Here is a 6,491-nt window from a genome sequence, read left to right on the forward strand (position 1 = left end):
TCATTACATTTTCCCAAACTTACAAATAAAACACAAAAAACAATTTAACTCTTTTAAATCCCTAAAATTATCTGTAAATTTTTTATTCAATTTTTTTTTTCTTTTTCCAAAACTCCATAAAAATCTTAAATCAAACAATTTTACTATTATTCATAAATTAGCTCATACTATTTATAGATTTCTCATCTCATCTCATTTGTTTAACCAAAAGATACCTAACTCAATCTATTTAATGATCTACGTTCATCTGCATAAATCTAATGCATGTACTAAAAAAGTATTCGAGTTAAAATGGGCCTTGGAAGAACTGTAGTTCATTCATCACACGGAATGCTTAATACATAGAAGTACTTCCGTGCTTCGCTCTGTTTCTCATGCATCAACCTATCTTGCCTTCTTTTCTTTGCAGTGGTTTGCGTACAAGAACCTGGTTTTCAAACCAGAGAGGTAATCCTTAATTTGGTTATAGTTACTGTCATATAATGTATGGAATTTCATCCTTCCTAAGAAAGTTTTGCTGAGACAGATTTTTACCATAATCAATGAATTTCAGGGAAAGTTTAATACAGAAGATGAGAGACACATACAAGGAGATAATCGGGAGCAGCTAGAAGGATCCAAACACAGAATGCTGCTGAGATGATCCATGAAGTTCTGAGTTTAGAAGCAAATATCTTGCAGAACTATCAAGTGTTAATATAAGACGTAATATCATGTACTTTTGTCTTGAAGATGTAACTACTATAATACCTTAACTACATTCCCCTTAAGCACCAATCAATTTCCATGATCACCTTTCATGGATCACTTGAAAGTGCTTGAAGAACTATCTTACAAAAACAAAAAGGGCATATTTAGTCCTTGGATTTTAACGTGTAAAAATGATAATTTGTTGACACGTGGACATGCATGGCAACCGAGGCGTAATGGATATAACAGAAGTTGGAATGAGTTGACTGTAAAAAGAACTTTGAAACCCGCCGAGGATTAAATATTAAAATCAAACCTCGACAATTCTTTCCAGACGTGAGTACTAACAGACTGATTTTGTCTTTGACCCTAAAATAAACATGACAAACCTACTAGCCATGAGTTCATAACACGATTTTTTTTTTCCAGCTAACTTGATTCTTATTTTCTGGGCATTTAAGATCATGAAGGAATCAACTTCCTTTGGAAAAAAAACAATTCAAATAGATGCTATAGTGCAGTCATTTATGATTAATTGGCTTGCCTGATCACATCAAAATCTTGACAAAGATCGTTAGAGAAAAAATCTTGATCCAATTTTGTGGCTAACAGAAGCAAACGCCAATTACTTCGGTCAGTACGTGAAAATTTTGCTCTTCAAAACGTAAAAATCTGATCACTAGTTGTTGTTCTTAACCAAACGCAAGAAACCATACATACTTACTAGTGTTGACCTAATTAGCCAGTCTCTTGCTTTAGAACTAATTGACAATTCCCAAAATGTTTCCAGCGTATAGAACCTTCTATTCTTCGAGGTAGTCAGAAACTACTACGCCTTGGCCAAGATCGTTTTAAGGTGTCGACATCTAAACGGGTCGGTGCTAAAAATTTAATAAAATATTGCATTTTAGTGACAGATTTTAAACTTTGATACATAAGAAAATATAAAAATCAATAATCAACCAAGTCAATCTAATACCCTTAGAGAATAGGATTGACACCAAATCAAATGAAAACTAAATATTTTATAGAAGTAAGATCGATTGGTTATAATACTTGACTTTTCGTCTTTAATTTTATACGGAGGGTGTTTTACCCTTGAGTTTTTATTAAGTGCTCAAGGGTTTCCTTCCATTTTCTGAATAACGCATATCTTTGAAGACATGGACCCGCACATAAAAGAGGTAATTATAGACATTATGATGTTTGCCAATTGCCAGACGCGCAAACAGAACAGTTGGGTAAAAGAAACCGGAAATCGGTTGAATCGGAGAGGTGGTTTCGATTCGGTGTGTAGTCAGTTCGGTACATTAGTACCCATTTTCATATTTCGAAAACTGGATCAGTATATATATAATTTTAATTTTTATATTATATTATATTATATTAGATGCTAAATTGCTAATTAATATAACATGAAATTCTAATTTTATTATTTAAGTCAATTAATCTTATAATATAAAATTAATATAATATTTTACATAAGTTAGACACTACTTATACTAGTATAATTAGATACTATTAATATTATTTTAATGTTATTATTGAAGTTTATTAATCTCACTAATAAGTTAGATGCTATTTATACTATACTAGTATAATTGGACTTTAATGAATTAGTAATTGTTAATAAGAAATATAAATTCTAACAATTACAATTAAGTTTAGTATTGAAAAGTTTATAATACTAAACTTATATAGTGCCACACGTGAAATTGGAAAACTAGACCCGACCGGACATAAGTCGGAAAAACCGAAAGTCCCAATTTTGATGATGAATCAGTCTGTATCGATTCTTAAATTTTTAAAATCAATATATACCGATTCGGTTCTATAATTTGACCAAAATTAAACCGTACCGGATCAGTTACACCCCTTAACAGAACACACCCATATAAGATTTTTTTATTTAAAATCTTAGCGCGTAGTGATCTATCCCGATTGTCTGCAAGGTATTATCAGCTTCCCTATAATTTCTATCCGTAAATAGTTTCTACATGAGTTTTAAAATAGACGAGAGTAAACCTTACCATAATTAATACTATATCTGCATTTTTCATGGGCAATGTTTAAGTTCGTGAGACACTGAGATTGCAATTATTTATCTTCTAGAAAAGTCTCGAATAAAAAATAACAAAAAATTGGAAAGGATCTTTATGGAGGAGGTCATTTATTAGAAATTAAGTAGTACATAGCTTGGTAATTATACTGCAGGATGTTGAAAAGAGACTTTGGTAGTTGGAGGAAAAAGACAACAAGATGAAAGCTTCTGGCACAACAAAGGTCTAACGTAGAGTTCCAACATATAGGTTAAAGATGTATGCATGGCAGTAAAAGTATAAATACATACATTATCACAAATAAGCTTGACGTGACTTGACATTTGACATGATATGAACTGACATAACTTGAACTTGAGCATAAACTAAACTTGACATGACATGAACTTGAACTGAACATGGATTGACATGACTTGAGCTGATATGAGAAGAACTAAACTAACATGAACTAAACATGACATAAAACTAAATGTGAATTAAACATGAATTGAACTTAAATTGAATCGTGAAATAACATGAGCGTGAACGTGGAATGCATAAACTTGGAATCTTGTTCAATTATTAAGCATGATCAATAAAACTAACCATGTAGGTGTTACACGGTTCCCCTTGAGCATTGTGTACCTGCTGATTACCGCATCACAATACGGACATCTTCACTAGTTGTCGAAAACATAATGTACGTATCTCGCGACAGGTATCTGCACCAACAAGAGTACATATAAAATGAAATTGAAAGTATGAGGCACCATCAGCATTAGTCCCCGTCTTTGCTCCGGTGACCAATTAATTAGACCACATTCGAAACTTGTTAATATTTACCTTGTCAACCCAAGGGATTTTGCGCTAATTTAGACACTCCAGCATGAATAAAGGAGTTCCACTAGGATATTACCCATCATAGCTCTTAGGGTAGTATAAACGTAAACACACTTGACTGGCGTGGAAATACTGGTTTCAATATACACAAATTGTACTCGAGACATAGCGTAACATGAAACAAAAGGACAAATGACCTGACGTAACGTAACGTGACATGTACATAAGACATATGACATGATGGAACATGAAACAGATAAACATTTAGTGACATGACATAACATTTAACAGACAAACATTTAATGACATGGTACAACATCTAACAGATAAATATTACGTGACATGACACACCATATAACAAATAAACATTGCATGACAAAATGTAATTGTAATAGATAAACATTGAGTGACAGAATATAAGGTGTAACATATATACATTTAGTGACATGGCATGGCATATGTGATAATATAAATACATAAAAAATAGTTCATTTGCCAACATACATACATAGTAATCTGACAGTAAGTTAGAAGCTAACTTATAATAATTGTCATGTTACGGAGTAAAATGCGCAAAATATGAGAAATTGTTAGGAATTTCTAAACGTTAGTAACTTCATCACTAATAGTTTAAAAACATGAAAATGCTATCGAGTAAAATTACTATTTTATCCCTCTATATGTGGAAAAATAACCATTTATCCCTAACTTAAGAATTTTGCATCCTAACTCCAAAAGTCACCAAATATACATTACTCATGTAAATTTTTGTCCTAAATCTAAATATCTAATTAGAGAAATGTAAAACACATAACAACCATAACAAACTCATCAAGGCCAAAACACACATAGGTCATTTCTCTTGATTTTTATTGCAATGTTATTAGACCTCATTTCTCGTGCTTAAACCAAAATATTGAAACATATAAAATCATATCCTATGTCCAAATATTATACGAAAACAACCAACAAAAATCCACTTTGATGTACTCAGCCTAAACACTTCACCAAAACCAATTTTTTGACGAAAAGCACAACCTTTAGTTCTCAAGGTTTTGTCTCTTTTTAAAACATCTCTAAGAATTTCAAAAGTTCAAAACTTTCTTCCAATATGATCATAACTCACTCCTAAGAACTAACATGTTTTGAATCATTAAGTAAAAAAATTACAAAAGTTACAAAAATCATGTCCTAGAATAGATCCAAATATTAAAATCAAGATCAGATGGCCAGAATTAAATCAAAACATAGATCTATCCAAAAACCTAAAATTTGTGACTTAATCCTTAATCGAACCTTTGTATGTATAAAAATCATATCTTAAAAAACAAAACACCTCAAATCCTTAAAATAACATCCTAACATGTAGAGGTATAACTGGTCTGGTTTTGTACAAATTTTAAAACTGGACCAGTTCAACCAGTTTTGTAACCGGTTACCCTCCTAAACCAGTACTCCGATTTTATCTGTTCCGTTCTTGTCCGGTCCGTTTTTCCAGTTTTACCAACAACCTCCATCCTCTACCCAGCCACCGGACAACGACAAACAACCACCACGACTTGCACCACCAACTGCTTGATGCCATCACTAACAACAACATAAATATCTCTATTTTTGGCTCCCTAAAATAGAGCAACCACCACCCACCTGTTTCCCAACCGCTCTTCACGTCGAGCATGACTTAACTCCATCGTCCCCACACGTATTGTTGCACGATTTTCTCTCAATAACCTCTCTCTCTTCTCCCTCAAGGCATGGCTCTGTCTCTCTCCGATTTCTCCCTCAAGGCACGGTAGCTTTGCTGACTAGTGACTTGCTATGTAGTTAAATTTGTATTTATAGATATGTAACCCCAGCTGGAATAAAGGGATAGAATCTATGTTTAAGTACTTTTATACCCTTTTGACTTTGAAAAGCTATAGCCAAATATATGTGAATTTTGTTTACGTGGGCTTCAGTTTCTTCTTTGAACTTGTTTTAAGATGGTCTTATTTTTTATTTTTTTAAATGATCATTAAAAAAAAATTCCGATGGTTTGGGAAATTGATAATTATAATTTTTATATATTTGTAATACATTTAATACATAGTTATAGACTATAGTGATTTAGTTATAGTGATTAGTATAACCATATAATAGTATTAATATTAGACTATTATTATACCTATATGCTAGTATTAGTTATAGTGATTTAGAATAACTATATTTGTATAACTATAACTAGCAATCTACACTTGAATAATTTCCTGCGCAATGATCATAAGTAACATTAGTTTAAATAGCATTAACGTTCATCTTACCTATTTGTTGCGATAGATTTGCCATCTACGCCGCCAATGTGGTAATAGCATAATCGCTGAACGTCTTTTACTCCTAGTCGGCCATATTAAATTTGGAAGCAGCGACTTCTTTCTTCTTCTCTTTATTGATCTGGCGTAAGGTTCTTTCAATCTCGACAACCTCTTTATTCTTCTCTTTGTTGTATGCCTTGTTCTTTTTTAAAATAAAATAAAATCCCAAGTAGTAAAAATCTATCTGGTATCAATATCAATAACAAATAACTATTATGCTATTGAGTATTGTAATCTATCTAGTATCAATACAATAACAAAAATCTATCTGCGCCAAAAACTTGTTCTCATAAAAATATATCTACAAGTGCACAAAATCGTAGTAAGTAGTAAAGTGTTTTAAAGAAAATGGTTATCGAACTCACAAGGAATAATTATGATATTGAGTATTGAAATTGACTAAATTAATTACTATTTGAAAAACCGAAATTTGAAGAATGGTTTATCTAAATTAAATTGAAGAAAAGAACATTAAAATTAAGATTTTAAAAAATAATAAGAATAGATCTAGAGTGTTTGACTTCACCTAAATCCCACACAATTTATTCTTCCTTATTATAGAATCTCAATT

At 31.8% G+C, this 6,491-nt stretch overlaps 1 long non-coding RNA gene across 1 annotated transcript; it reads left to right on the forward strand.

Annotated features, from left to right (window-relative positions):
* Nucleotides 1-237: 237 nt before the first annotated feature.
* LOC121250446 lies at nt 238-951 on the forward strand. Its single transcript, XR_005937790.1, has 2 exons — nt 238-447; nt 554-951. It is a non-coding gene; the product is annotated as an uncharacterized LOC121250446 (long non-coding RNA).
* The last annotated feature ends 5,540 nt before the right edge of the window (nt 952-6,491 follow it).

Source organism: Juglans microcarpa x Juglans regia, chromosome 1D (genome assembly GCF_004785595.1).
Source record: "Juglans microcarpa x Juglans regia isolate MS1-56 chromosome 1D, Jm3101_v1.0, whole genome shotgun sequence".
Taxonomy (NCBI): domain Eukaryota; kingdom Viridiplantae; phylum Streptophyta; class Magnoliopsida; order Fagales; family Juglandaceae; genus Juglans; species Juglans microcarpa x Juglans regia.